Genomic DNA, 15,969 nt, shown 5'->3' with positions numbered 1-15,969 from the left:
CTGTGAAAACTGAGACGTTTATCAAATATTATGACAACACAGACCAAGAAAAGTGACAAAGAATTGTCATTTGTGTGTCAACAGACCAGAGCTCAGGAGATGTCTCTATTTAGAAATAAAAACAAAAACAAAAGAATAGTTTTCCAAGTAATGGAGGAAATTGCCATATTGCTGGTATATAATAAAGGTGGGGTTTGAACTCAGATCGAAGTGGGTCCAGATTCGATTCCTTTCACACCTGTCACACGGCTATTCATTCTTCTATGGATAAGGCGGCCTTTCTTCCTTTTCCACAGACCAAAGGTGTGTACTCTGAGTCCCTGGGCTACCAATGTCTGACTAGCTGACAAATCACACTTGCCCTTACCATTACGTAAACTTGTTCTCAGAGTGAAAGGATTGAACCAACCCCTACTGGAAACAAGGTTTTTTTAAAGTCATTTTATTGGGGGCTCATACTATTCTTATCACAATCCATACATACATCCATTGTGTCAAGGACATATGTACATTTGTTGCCATCATCATTCTCAAAACATTTGCCTTCTACTTGAGCCCTTAATATTGGCTGCTCATTTCCCCCCTTCCTCCCCACTGACCCTCCCGTGAACCCTTCATAATTCATAAATTATTATTATTTTGTCATATCTTACACTGTCCGATGTCTCCCCCCACCCTCTTCTCTACTGTTCATCCTCCAGGGAGGAGGTTATATGTAGATTCTTATAATAAGTTCCCCCTTTCTACCCCACATTCCCTCCACCCTCCAGGCATCGCCACTCTTGCCCCTGGTCCTGAAGGAGGCATCTCTCCTGGATTCCCTGTTTCCAGTTGCTATCTGTACCAATGTACAACCTCTGGTCTAGCCAGATTTGTAAGGTAAAATTGAGTCATGATAGTGGGACAGAGGAAGCATTTAAGACCTAGAGGAAAGTTATATGTTTCATCGTTGCTACCCTGCACCCTGACTGGCTCATCTCCTCCCCACAACTCTTCAGTAAGGGTGTGTCCGGTTGCCTACTGATGAACTTTGAGTCTCCACTCTGCACTCACCCACATTTACAATGATATGCTTTTTTGTTCTTTGATGCTTGACACCTGATCCCTTTGACAGGCATGGTCACACTGGCTGGTGTGCTTCTTCCATGTGGGCTTTATTGCTTCTGAGCTAGATGGCCACTTGTTTATCTTCAAGCCTGTAAGACTCCAGATGCTATAACTTTTGATAGCCACATACCATCAGCTTTCTTCACCACATTTGCTTATGCACACATTTGTCTTCAGTGATCATGTCAGGGAGGTGGGCACCCACTGATATGATTTTTAGTTCTTTGATATTTGATAACTGGTCCCTTCTACACCTCGTGGTCAGATAGGCTGGTGTGCTTCTTCCATGTGGGCTTTGATGCTTCTCAGCCAGATGGCCAATTGTTTATCTTTGAGCCTTTAAGACCACAGACCCTATATATTTTGATAGCCGGACCTCATCAGCTTTCTTCACTACATTTGCTTATGCTCATATTTTCTTCAGCAATCGTGTCCTGGAATGCCAATTAATAGAACAATGTGTTGTTACATTGAGTAAGTGCTTGAGTGGAGGCCCAATGTCCATGTGCTGCCTTAATACTAAACCTATAAATATATGCACGTAGATCTGTTTCCCCACATTCTTATATAAATATATTTACATATGTATATTCCAGTCTTTAGACCCCTATAAATACCCTTGTCACCTAGTTCTTTCCTCTATTTCCGTTTACTTTCCTCTTGTCCCACTATCATGCTCAGCCTTCATTTGGGTTTCAATAACAGGGAAAGAGGGACCAGATTTAAAGCCAGTGCCAGATGAATGCAGCATGCCAGCAAGGAGTGGGGAGCCAGTGGAGGGGCCTGAGGGCTTGACCCCTATACCAGCTATGTGGACAACTGCCCCTCCCCCCCGAAGAATTTACTTCAGGGGATGGCACTGAAGCTGCAGCTAGGGAAGAGGGGCATGTCTAATCTGAGTAAATGGGAGCAAATGAAGGGGGAGGAAGAAAGAATGGAGCACATCCTGACCCACCAGGCCTGGAGGACTATATCTCCGCTCTGAACAGCCAATGCACAGAGTGGACAATATAGCTGATCCCACTATGAGACATGCTGTCCCTTCATGACCCAGGGCACTAAGGGAGACAACACTGGAGACTCCGTGTCGGGACTGGCCCAGACTGACCCTGTGACACCGAGGAAAACCACTAAAAGCATGCAGCAGAGCAACCATGGAGAAGAGCAGGGAGCCCCTGGGGGAGTACAAAGGACAGACTCTGGGGCCAGAGCATGGTACCCCATCAGACCTGACTAAAGGACACACCTAGAGATAAAAAATCAGACCTTGATCTATTTACAGGCTTTTCTTTCTTTTAATTTTTTATTCTTTCATTAATTTATTCTTCTATGGGTAATTGGTTTTCTTCTCTGTTGTCATCGCTGTGTTCTCACTCATCGCCTATCTTGCTCTGGCTTGATTTTTGGTGCATATTATTAGCTCTACAAATCTATCTAGATAAGATAGACTGGATGAATAGTCTGTAGGAGAAAACAATGGGACCACTGGTTCCGGGGGGGACACAGGAGAGAGGGAGGCGGGGGTAAGGAGGTGGTGCTGACCAATCCAGGACAGGGGAGCAACAAGTGATCAAAAATCAGTGGCAAGGAGGGTGGGAGAGGCCTGGTAGGGATTCAGCAAGGGCAATGTAATGGAGAGAAATTATTGAAACCCAAATGGAAACAAATTTTTAATCACAATCACCTTTAATTTCTGAATGTGTAGTATTTAAAACATGGAAAAACTTCAAGGCACTAGAGGAAGGTTAAATAAGAAACTAATGTTCTAATTTACATAAAAATCTGACTTGAAGATACACTAGGAGGGGATTTCATTTGTAAACGGAGGGGCTCCCTGTGTCACTCCAGTTCTTAACAAGGAAGACATTTCAGCGTGAATATGCTCTGAAGGAGACAATCCCGGGTTTGCAGCCTCATTCAGCTTCCTACAATGTAAAACCCTTCCTAAGTAGAACCCTTTATTCTCTGTTTTTCCATTTTTCCAGGCATTTGTGAAGATTAACTGAAACAATACACACTAAGTACTTAGTAAATACTCTGGCACATATTAAGCAGTGTCTCTCTCTCTTTCTCTCCGTACACATGCACTTTTATTGCAATTGCCCCATTAACGTGGCTAGTTTTGTTGTTGAATGCTTTCCAGTTTATTTTGACCCACAGTGACCCTATGTGAAAGTTGACTGGTTCAATAGGGTTTGCTTGGCTGTGGTCTTTATAGAAACTAACCTCTGTGTCTTTCTCCCTCAGAGCGTCTGTGTAGCTTCAAACCACCAACCTATCGTTAGCAGTTGAGTGTTTGTCATTTACATCACCAGATGCCTCTAAGGTTGTCATGATTCACTAAAACTTTGAACAAATATTCAGCTTCTAAGAAAGAAAACCCTACACATATTGCATTTAGACAGTTCTGTCGAATACATAGAACATAAGCCTTGGAGCGTGGGGGTGGCAGAGTGTGAAAATTGCTTAGCCGAGACCTTAATGGCCTTGACCGATTATATCCAACACAAGTCAGCTACAATGAGGATGTCAGAACATAAGTAGATGTGGCTTGCTCAGGCTAAGGATGACAGGAATCTAGAGGCAGGGAAGAATCCCATGCGTCAGAGCAAGCCCTTCCCAGGATGGGCACAGCAGAAACCCAGGCACGGAAGAGGTGAGAGCTAATTTTGTGCACAGTAGATGCGTGCAGAGGCTTGGCTAAGAGTGGAGGGTTCATGCTGGAGATCTTTTGCTGGAAAGACAGACTCAGTCTGGCAGTGAGCCCGAAGATAGGATCAAATAAGAGAACAGTACGTTATAAGAACCCTCATGTGTTTGCAGTCATTTCACCTGCCTGGAAACCAGTGTTATTCTGCAAACAAAATTTCACCGCAGTCTTTTCTTAGCTGTTGTTACCAAGTGCCCTCGAGCAGATTCATATCAAATTCATGTGAAAGAGTAGAACTTCCCCATAAGGCTTTCTGAGCTGTAACATTCATGGAAGCAGATCATTAGATCTTCTCCTAAGGTGCGCCGGGTGAGGTCAACAGTCAACTTTTAGGTTAGTAATGAGCACTTCATCATCGCACCAGCAAGACTCCTAATCTTTGTTTTAGTTCTGCTGAAATAGATTTTATTAAGCATCTATTGAAAACATAGCATTCGCCTCTCATTAACTAAATATATGTTAATATCCCAAGGTGACGCTCTGTTTTTCTCTATGATGATTAATTCAATCCAGTCTGCTCATGTTCTACATAGGATAGTCCTTAACCCAGCCCCATTTTAGTGCCTCTAATTTGCTCAATCCTTCCCTAAAAATCCTGTCTGCTAAATATTAAGTATTTAAGATACTAAGTATCGGTAGTGTAGCATTACTTATCATCTAAAACACAATTGTAAATAAATTTAATATCTGTTGTGATATGAAACTTAAGGTAAATAAATTGTACTATGTTCATATAATTTCAGTCTCTGACAAAGTTCTGTTGATATCCATAATGTTCTCAGTAGCTGATTTCTCTGAAGTGGACAGCCTCTTCCTCTTCATAGTCTGTTCTTCGTCTAAAAGCTCTGCTGAAACCTTTTCACTTTGGGTGACTCTGTGGGTATGCGCAACACAAATGACAACACTCCCAGCATCACAGCAACACATAAGATGACAAGGACAACAAACTGATAAAGACAAGGGGTGGAAGAATGAAGAAAGATCTATGTCCTTAAATTATGCTGCAGGCAAAGAATATTGAACGTGTCCTGAATTGCCAAAAGAACAAACAAATCAGTCTTGGAAGAAGTACAGCCAGAATGCGCCTTAGAAGCAAGGATGGTGACACGATGTCTCACACACTTTGGACACGTTCTTAGGAGAGACCCAACCTTGGGAAAAGACACCATCAAGCTTGAGAAAGTAGAGGGCTAGTGAAAACAGGAAAACCCTAGACAAGATGGGTGGACACGGTGCCTACAGCAATGGAAGCAAGCCAAAGAACAATTGTGAGGATGATGTAGGTCTGGCTAGTATTTACTTTTGTTTGGTTTGTTCACTACAGTTGGAACCAGCTTGAAGGCACATAACCACTATAAGATTCCTCTAAGAGAGATCTATTCAATAGTAAGAAGTTTGCTTTACATGACTTAAAAAATGTAATATTGAGTGGAAGAAAAATGCCAGATTATACAAAGTCTACTATACCATTTGTTTAAATATTACAATTCACACAAAATAATCTCATATTCTATCTGTGGATACATATGAGTACATGTTCAAGAAAAGCATTAATGAATAGATGTGAAATATAGATCAAATAACTTTTTGATAATAGTTGACCCAGAACAGGGAATATGAGAATTGAGATTAGGGAAGAGATTAAAGGCAACGTTGATCTTAACAAAGAAGTGAAAAAGATGAACCAGAGGTTCTACATGCAGTCTGTAATCATTCCCTTCTCTACTTTTCTGAATCTTTTTTTTTACCTTTTAAAGAACAAAAAGGAAAGATAAAAAAGGATCACTTAAGTCCCCACCCTTTTTAGTACTAAAGAGTCCTTTTGTTATTCTCAATCTCGAATGAGTCTCCTTTATACTTTGTAGAACAGTAAATAGGCTGCATTTATTTAGTATAATTCCTTTTCTTTCTTTTAAAGAAATGCACATGCCAATAAGAGCAGCCGCAAAAAAGGGGGAGTAAAAATTGACGACAATGTAGTAGATTTTTGCTTTGTGAGTATAATTAATTACTTAATACACTCCTTTTACTCACAGCCCCCCATTTTGTGATCAATTGTAAATCCTAGCTTCCACGCCTATGATGATAGCCACATTTTGGAGTGAGTTATAGGTCATAGTAATAAGCAGAATTAATGTGGGATAGATCTTGCATTTTCACCTTACTGGAAATTGTGACTTAAATTACAACCTTAAGTTTCTTTGAGAATGTTATCTGAAGATCAGACATCATCATTGCTACCTGTTAACACAAGATCCAACTTCCTGTTTTCTGCTGACCCCTTCCTTAATAGGCAACAGGCCAGCTCTCAGTTTAATTAACTGAGACTAGCCCTGGCCTGCCTATGAGATTAATGTGTTCTCTGCCACACCTTTTATTACAGAAGGCAAATTCCACATCTCCAGACAAAGGACTGGGGTTGGGCAAGATGCCATTTTTTTGTGACCTTCTCCCTGAATGAGCAAGCTCACCAGATAATAGGCATCAAGTGCTCAGAAAAATGCTGAGCCCCCGAGTGATGAACACCAATCAGATCCCAATTACTTCCCCCCAAAACCAGTTGTCTAGGACTTGGATTGTCTTCATGTGACTTGAATCCTGGCTGTGCTTTCTTGTTTGGCTAAGTAAGGAAGACCTCCTTTCACGTTTGATCATTTCACATTTCTGCAGCTTCGTTGAGCAACGTCCACAAAGTTCATGTTCTTGTCCTTGATTCTACATTTGACTTGACCTCCACTTGACCTCCATTTCTTGGGACCTGAGCTGGCGGCCTATTTCCTAACCTGATTTACAGTCCTTAAGTCAACTTTTTGTGCCTTGGTGAAGGAGTTTTTGTTGGTAAGTGCTGCTGAGACGGCTCTGAATCATGCGATCTGATGAGAGGATGGCATGCGTCCAGTAGAACAAAGTACTCCCGGATCCCATACCATCTGCAGACAGCTAAATGTCCAAATCTATAGTGGCGGCCACTGTGTCAATGCAGTTCATTGAGAGTTCTTCCTCCACCCCCACCCCCTCATCAACAGAAAAAAGATTACAGTTTTCACGGGGCTTATTTATGTTGCTTGGACCCACAATCAATGATCGTGCAAGCCGTGATCAAGAAATCACACAGCAACGATTGTATGGATGGGCAGCGTGTCCTCCTGCTGTAGTTGGGTCACTATGAGTCAAAACTAATGAGTTGACACCAAAAATACAACACTCACAAAAAGAACACGACCCAGACCTTTGTCCTCTGGAGCCTTAACCATTCAGAGAGGGGTATAAGAGAGTAACTGTCCAATAGCCCAGGTCTGGTTTGTGCCGAATGGCAGAAAGCTGATGAGTGTCCTGTAGCTGATGAATGGGCTGGTAGGAGGCCGGAGGCATGGCACAATCATGCATCTGAAAGAAGCCATCCTATTCTCTGCTCTTCATCAAGCAGTTGATGAGTCTTATAAAAGATTCCAAACATTTTATCTCCATAAATCCACCGATGTTCAAGGTTAATGCTATTATCCTGGCCAGGCAATGCAGCGTAGCCTATTTTGTTGGGCAGGTGGGGTGAAAATATATGTTAATTGTTATGACTGTTCAATGTATACAGGCATGACACGCATTTCCTGTTATAGTACATGACATTTCACAAGATGTATTGTGTACTACAATGTATCCATGGAGTGGAGCCATCATCAAAATGCCGGTGCCATTTTAGTAATGCTGAAAGTAAGATGTAACTCCAGCCAAAGCAAAGAAACTTGACATTTAAGTCAGGCTACATGATTTCATTACTGGCAAATGCATGATTACTATTTTCATTTTTGAAATATTTAAAGTAACTTAATATTTTTTCCATTGATACCATTGATGCCTAGGAGAGACCAGGTTGAGAGTAATAGTCTCATGAGGAACTAGTTAACACTTTTGAGTCAATGGAATGATTACCATTTAATGCTAGAAAATTTCTATCATTTCAGAAGTATGGAATTTCTTCATTTTATGCATATTTTATTAAAACACCAATGAATTTAAGATATTGGTACGAGGAATATAGAAGATGAGGCACAGAGAAAAGCAGCCCTTTGGGAGGCGGGGGTGTCTATAGTTTGAATATGCAACAGTGTGACTGGGTTAGAATTCAGGGAAAGTACTGAAATTACCAGAGTAAAACTATGCTTATAAAACAATACTGCAAAGGCTGAAGCCGTAATTTTTCACAAAAATTCCAAACAATAATTGGTAATTTGTATTTGCAGATCACCCTAACTTATTGGTCATTCGACTTCTGGTATGTACTTTGTAGTACCTAACATGGTAGCCACGGATGTCCTGGCTAAAAGGATAATATTGATCCTCATGCTTTAAAAATATCCGTCTGCAGTGGGAATGTCAGGCCAACACCCCTAAGCCAAACACTGCATTACCTTATAAAGATGTCCTCAGACACTAGGAAGAAGAAAGGAGGTTGGAGACAAACTAGGTCTCCAAACCCATCAGGACTCCTTTGACAAATCATTGTTTTTAAGTTTGGACTGTGTGTGTGTGTGTGTGTGTGTGTGTGTGTGTGTGTGTGTGTGTGTGTGAATCCAGAAGGCTGGAAGGGAAATCTGTCTGCAAATGACCTTGAATTTAGCAGAATGACAGTTGTCTGATGCTCACAGGGAATGAAGCAAGCATTGCCTGGTGCCTGCCCAACCTCATTTAACAGCCTCACTGTAGAGAATCTCTACTTTAAGAAACATTCGAAGAAAACGTGCAAAATTAATGAAGGAAAGACCCTCCAAAATCACGAGAAAGCAGAAGAAAACTCGGAGATATATCAGCAGGTTGCACTAGTCTGGTCTGCTACTTGAACTGATTGCTACAACGTTCAAATCTATGGGTTATTCGCTCAGTAGGGGTTGGGGCGTTAGAGAGAATGACATAAATCCTTATTTACATCCGTTTAAGATTTCACAGATCCAGCTGTCATGGGGAATGTAGCTCGTTTAGGCTGTCCAGCTCTGTGCTTCCACAATTTTACACTCAATAGCATGTGTGTAATTTAGAATTCAGAAAGTCGTAAAACTGGCTTCTGAACAGCTTTATGTAAACTTTAATAAACATGCAAAAATAGATTCTGGAATACCATTTTGGCTACCGCATTTGATTGATTTCTTTGATGAGATATTGGAGGCTACCTTGACTTACTTAAGAACAAAAATGAAAACAAAAAACCATCCAAGCTGAACTAGAGATGGGAAGATAGTGATTACAGCATTTCTGCTGCCGAGCTCGTTAGTGTGATTTCATCTACAAACAGCATCCCGTTTTGTCAGGCTGCTTAAGAGATCACTATTGCAAGTCTTTCAAAGGATGTGGGGGGAAAGAGTTCATCATAAATTTTATATGTCAGAGAGAATGATTTGTTTGGGAACTGAGGTATTTTTGTTTTCCAATCGACTTCAGATTTCTTTATGCAGCAGTTCCCCATTGGCTAAATGAGCATACACCAATGTGAAACCACATGCGGAGAGACACGATGGGAAGAAAGTGAGATAAATGCAATGCACTGTCAAAATGTCATTCTCCAGCACTGTCTCCAGGAGAGGATAAGATGGTGTATTCCCTGTGCCAGAAGTTGTCTGGCATGAAAAGGCCAAGGATACATCTTTGGTTCTTTATTTCTTGTCAAGCTCCCAAGTCTGCTCTCAAAAACCTGGAAAAAAAGTTACGTTATTATAATGCCTTCTGCCTCAGATTCCTTATTTTAGAATATATATATATATATACTTAGAATTAGATGATGATAGATAGCTAGATAGATGTTTAAGATCAGTGATTTGACATATCCCTTTACTGACTATCTAGAAATATTCTATTTCAACTCATGGCATGGGCTGCGATGACAAGTGTGTTAGAGACCTGTTCTCCATAGGGATTGTTAATGACCAGTTTTTCTAAGTAGATTACCTGGCCTTCAAAGGAGCTCCTGGGAACCTTCAAACTCCTAACCTTTGGGAGAGTAGTTAAGGACGTTGGCCACTTTGCTTCACGCAGGCATTTCTATTGATAATCTCACATCCTGTTTTCCAAACCCGGGGTAGCTAGCTCCCTGTTTTCTTTGTCCTGTTGGAGAGTTTTCCTGGGCTTACCATCTTGAAGGATGTCTGTTTGCTTTATTAGAAATGAAGACCTCAAGGAAACAAAGGGTTTAAAGTCCTTAAGGAAACAATTCTCCTTTATAAGGCTTTCAGGGAGTAAGGGATCTGACACCTCCCTTAAAAGGAAATCTCGACCCTCTCGATTTCTAACCAAAAGGTTTGAGTTTCAAGAGCACGCAAAGTTTCCTCCAAAGAAAGGCCTTTGAAAAACCAGCCAACTGAAGACCCAGGAAACATATTTATACTCTGACCTACATGGAGTCACCATAAACTGGGGTCAATGTACTAGCACTTTTTTAAATTTGGAAGTAGGTTTTATAGGGCCCCTGGGGCCATATGGTCTCTTCTTCTTGATTTGAAAGGAGTTTCCCACCGACTTCCTCCATTTATTAGATACTTATCATTGCTTTGATGTTCATTTAAATGTCACTTTTTTAAAACTCCAGCGAAAGTTCACCATTATCCAGTCCATGTTAAGATATGGGTGTGTGTGTGTGTTTGTGTGTGTGTGTGACACTCTTAAAGAGTACTAATACTTTTCTTTCCACACTGTGGCTTATAGATTCATTTGTGTAATTAGGTATTGTTTCTTTTTTCCCTCACTACTATCACTGATGCATAGAATGGTTCCTGCCACCTGAGTAAGCAAACTCAAATTCACAGCGATTGGGTCGATCCCAACTAATAGCAGAGTTGTGAGTTTCCGAGATTGTGACGCTAATAGAGTAGAAAGTCTCATCGTCCTCTGTCAGAGCGGCTGATGTTGAACTGCTCAATTGGCAGTTAGCAGTGCAGCGCACAACCAACTACCCTACTAGAGCTGCTGGCACCTAAGTAAGTATGTGGTAAAATGTTGTTGCCTACCTGTGTTCATACATCTGAAAAAGCCCTGGATTATCTAGAAACCCTGCAACTTCCAGTAATATTGGAGGTATTCACAAAATAGTAACAATAATTAAATAGTTTACCTTTCGTGTTTTAGAATTAGAAGCACTGTTTTGGCCTGAAAAATAATTATCATCAATAATTTATGGACTATTTTAAAAGATTTAAGGAAGAACACATTTTCAGACAACTTTAATATGGTCATTTGAGTTGTTTATGTTTTTTTTTGAACTCAGAATTACATTGATTTCCTTTTTGTACTTGTTAGTCAAGTGCTTAACTAGTTTTTCAATTTATAATGGAAGGGGACACACTGGCAGGGAGAAGTTTGTATTATGGGAAATGCCCTCACATCCAACCAGCTGTGCCCAGATTCAATTGTACTCCATTCTGGTCAGTATTCACATTAGGTGGACTCAGTGGAGGGGGAAGGGCACCAGATGAGGAACTAGGAGATTCTCTTTGGGGGTCATATGAGGTGACTTAGGTCCCAGAAAAGCTATTATTCAGGTGGCAACAAAAGTGATTCCCACTGTTTCCCTGGAATCTCTTAATGGCTGTCGCTTTCTGATGCACATCTACACCAGTTACACCAAATTTTGTACCTTACACTGAGCATACTAGGACCTAGTAACTAGGTTTGTCACAAACCTGTGCCTTTGTAATAATCACCTCCCAATCTACCTTCTTTGTACCATTAAGTGAAGCAAGTTTCTGAACAGTCAGTATAGTACACACACACACGCACACAAGGGGGTATCAAAAAAATTGGAAATTTTTTTAACGCTATGTATTTAAATTTTTCTACCAACAACCTTATCACCTTCAAAATGCTCTTCATTACACTTAATACGCTTGTCAAATCTGTAATTCCATTCTTGGAAGCATTTTTCAAACTCACCTGTTTGGATGGCTCACAGCACCTCCCTCAGTTTTTCCTTTACCTCTTCTACTTCATCAATTTGCTGTCCTTTCTTGTTTCTCTTCAGTTGTGGAAACAAAAATAAGTGTTATAGGCAAGATCAGGTGAGTAAGGTGTGTGGGGCTAGAGATGTGTGCTGCTTTTTGCCAAAAACGTGTGCACTGAGAAGGCTGCATGAGCAGGTGCATTGTCGTGGTGGCAAAACCAGTCCAGTGTCTGCCACAAATCAAGCCTTTTTTGTTGCACACTGTCACGCAATCTTTTCAGAAACTCTAAATAGAAAGCTTGATTAACAGTGTGACCTGGTGGAATGAGCTTCAAATACACTATGAGTCGGCATTTTCTTCTGTTCAGAAAGTTGATGGGACGATCAAAATGAGTTTTGTCATCAATTGAAATTTCACCTTTTAGGAAACAAGAAAATCACTCACACGCATGAGTTTTTCCTATAATGTTGTCCTTGTAAGCTGTGCTCAACATCACAACAGTTTTTGCAGTACTTTTTCCCAAGCATGTGACACAATTCCAAAGCTGCACACTGTTCTCTTAAATCGGCCATCACAAAAAATGAGGTTCGAGTGAAACTGCTTTTACCGAAAAATTCAGTAACCAGAGAGAACCTTCCCAGGTGATGCCACTGGGTGCACTAACTCAGAGCAAGTTGCTGGATGCTCACCCCGCAGGGAAAATGCATACGATGAAAGCTCCTCTCTGCCCAGCATAATTTTGTTCCTTTGGGGACACCCCCTCACACACACATTGAGATATATATAAACAAACTCATTACCATTGGGTTGATTCTGATTCATAGCAACTCTATAGGCCAGTGTAGAAACACCCCTCTGGTTTTACAGGACTGAAACTCCTTTTGGATGAGTAGGGGGGAATCTATGTAGAGATTTTATTCAGATACCCAGGAGAGTGAAAAACCCACCAGGCAGCATGGCTGGTTCTGGCACTTTTCTCCCTTCATGCTCTGAAACAGACTTTTTATTCCTTTTAAACAATTTTATTGTCCTATAATCTACATATCATATAATTCAATAGTTCAATTATATTAAGAAGAGTTTTGTACAATTAAGACTTGTAACTCTTTATGGGACTAAAATGCCTAGTGTTTCTCCCTTAGAGTGGTTGGTGGTTTTGAACTGCTGACTTTGTGGTTAGTAGCCCATATGCACAACCACTATGCCAGCAGGGCTCGTGCTTTCTCTCTCTCTCTCTCTCTCTCTCTCTCTCTCTCTCTCTCTCTCTCTCTCTCTCTCTCTCTCTCTCTCTCTCTCTCTCTCTCTCGTGTGTGTGTGTGTGTGTGTAAAAATCCTTTTTCCAAATCCTCTTACCTACCTTGGTCTCTGTAGCTCTATTCTGCTTCTTCTCTGAGCCTCACCATTCTGACTGGGTTCTTGGTATCGACCTCCACGGTCTTCCCTTTCTAAAAACTTATGGTCATACTTACCTTCCTCTCGTCGGGACCATCAATCTTCCTTTGCTGTTTACATCTTTCAGTGTTTACATTTATAAACCTCATCTCTGTGTCCAGAGGAGGAGTGGTAAGGGATCATCAACAACCTCTTACTAAGTCTGCTGCACTTTGTAGCTATTGGCTTAACTGGATTGACCTCTTGGCTGCCCAAACTTGGTTTCTGACCACATTCTGCATCGACCGCTGATTTGGAGCCCGTCTTTCCAAATGGCACTGCAAGGCCCTATAATCAGATTTGAAAAATGCTCCTCAGCCCTCTTTTTCTTGACATCTCAGTGACATCTGATTTCCTTGACAACTCGAGCCTCTTCACTGACAACGCCTCCTTTTTTCCCTCCACTGATCTAGCTTTGTTCCAATTCTTCATGTTCTATCTTTTCAACATTGCTATCTCTTCTTTCAGTCTCCCAACCATGGGTAGTTTCTAAGCATGATTTCTTGATCCTCTGTCCTTAATCTTTGTTTATTTTATGAAGGCTTCCATTCTCTGTTTCTGTTTTAAATTCTAATAAAGCAATTGCTTCCAAAGTGGAATATTTGATCAACTTCTCCCCAGCAACTGCCAGTCGCTCAGTTCAAACATCCTACAAGAAATCTTTCTAGAAAGTCCTCAACACTGAAAATTTAGCTTGACTAGCCAAACAATTATTTTTATGCTTAATCTCTGTTTGAAACGAATGCCACTGAACAATTAGTGTGTGTGAATTAATGTGCTGTATGAACTTTCACCTAAAGCACAATAAAATGATTTTCAAAATTTAACAAACACAAAATCACTCACCCTCCTCCTCATCATCCAAAATTGTGTAAGCACCATCCCTCTGCATCCAGATGCCTGGAATTAATAACAGGGACAACTGTACTTTTGCCCAAGTTTTTCACTTCCATTTTTTGTTTTCTTCTCTTTCCCGTGTGAAAGGAGGCTTTATATTTAATCTTCCCTTACGTTTCAAATGGTATCTTACCTTTCTCCAAATCCTTTTCACATTAAGTAACTGTAATATCATTTGAGCCATTACATTTAGAAGATCTCCTATCATAAATCGGTTATTATCTGAATGACTTTCAAAAACCTATGTACTAAATCCAGTGTGATGCTCTCAATAATCATAGTTCCTCCTATTACAATTTTTATTATTTTTTCCCAGTCATTTTATATAAGGAAACTATAATGTTTAATATGCTTCAAAATCAGCAAGCATGAATGCCATTAAGTAAAGTAACTGAGATGAACGTTGATATGCATCTGGGGGTGATGGGCATTATTGCCCCAATCGCATCTTTGTTCTTATCTATAGAAGTTTATAGTTTTTCTTTGGAAAGAAACTGCTATATGATTTTACTCTCTAATCAAACTGTGCAGTTCATTAATTTATTACATTGTTTTTTATTATTTTATGGGTATTCTTCTCCCGAATGCCTCCGTATGGATAGAAATGATCAGTTTATCTAGCATGGCTAGGTTCAGAGAGAAAACACAAACAAAAGAACCATAATAACTCTATGGATTTTTTGTCCATCCAGTTTGTTTTGTTGCAGCCTGGCTCAGGCCTTGACTGCGTCCTTGCACAATGGATATAGCTGCTGCTTCTGCTGCTGCTTCCTGGCCTTCAGACTCTCCTGTTTATTGTTGAGCCGGCGGCTTCTGGGGCCACAGATCCAGCGTCTTCACCTTCTTACCCTTGTAGAACTTCCTGAGGTTTTCCTTCGGAGTCTGGTTGATGACGGTGACAACTTGAGCAATGGATTTGTGGGCAACTCAGATTTCGCAGAGCTTGGACGCTGTGCCGCCGGTCACTTTGGCAACGTGCAGCCGCGACAATTGCACCTGCAGATCATCCAGCTGTTTGAGCAGCTGTACCTTCTTCTTGCCTTGATGGTCCAGGCCTTAATCTTTGCCTTGACTGGCTGAGCTTTAGAACCCCGCCGCGCCTGGTCCCAGGCCAAGAGAAAGAGCTCTATTGATATTTTTAAAGAGGGTATGAACAACAGATTCAGACTCAAGATGTGTTAGGGAGTGCATTGGTGAGGAGAGATACTCTCCTTGTGATCAGAAAAATGTTCTCATAAGTTTTATCTACCGTTCCTTAAATCCTTTACAATCTTACTGCCTAACTGACTTAATCGTCTATCTTTAAATGTGAGGCTTTGGGGAAAAATTCAAGTTACACACTGCTATTTTTCATGAATAATAACTAATCTGAGTGATCTAAGATCTAAACTCTGTTTATATATTAAAATTAATAGTTACTATAATACCATCACAGAAATGGGGTAAGTCAGGAAAAGGAAACATTTCAAAAATCAAACTAATCCATTCTGTTCGCAGTTTGCTATGTTCCCTCCAATTCTTTTTTTTCACATGTACGTGCTTTGTTTGCCTATACCAGTGCATATGTGCTTTTTTCTCTGACAGTTTCAAAACAACACGATGTTATAAATATTTCACCCACATGTGCTGCGTAGCTCTCGTGCATCTCTGATGTTTTCTAAGATCTAAGTAATGAGTTGGATAAAGTCTAGGGTCTCAGAGCCAAAGGCTTTTTCTCTTGCTTTGGGATTAGGCCAGCTTCGCCTTAACTCCTTCCAGCTTTGGGCTCACGTTGTCACACACTATTGCATGGTATTTGTTCTAGGAGAGTTAATCTACAGGGAATAATTAAGGCTCATTGCCTTGAGAGTAAAAAAAAAAAGAAGAATTGGCTGTACATGAGAGAGATTTTCCCTGGTGTAATGC

The 15,969-nt window shown here is 40.7% G+C and overlaps 1 pseudogene; it reads right to left on the bottom strand.

Moving 5' to 3' along the window:
- Positions 1–14,777: 14,777 nt before the first annotated feature.
- LOC142454657 (large ribosomal subunit protein uL29-like) overlaps positions 14,778–15,969 on the bottom strand; it is a 36,952-nt pseudogene continuing 35,760 nt past the window's right edge.

Source organism: Tenrec ecaudatus, chromosome 8, assembly GCF_050624435.1.
Source record: "Tenrec ecaudatus isolate mTenEca1 chromosome 8, mTenEca1.hap1, whole genome shotgun sequence".
NCBI classification, from domain to species: domain Eukaryota; kingdom Metazoa; phylum Chordata; class Mammalia; order Afrosoricida; family Tenrecidae; genus Tenrec; species Tenrec ecaudatus.
This window is presented reverse-complemented; position numbering and strand designations above follow the sequence as displayed.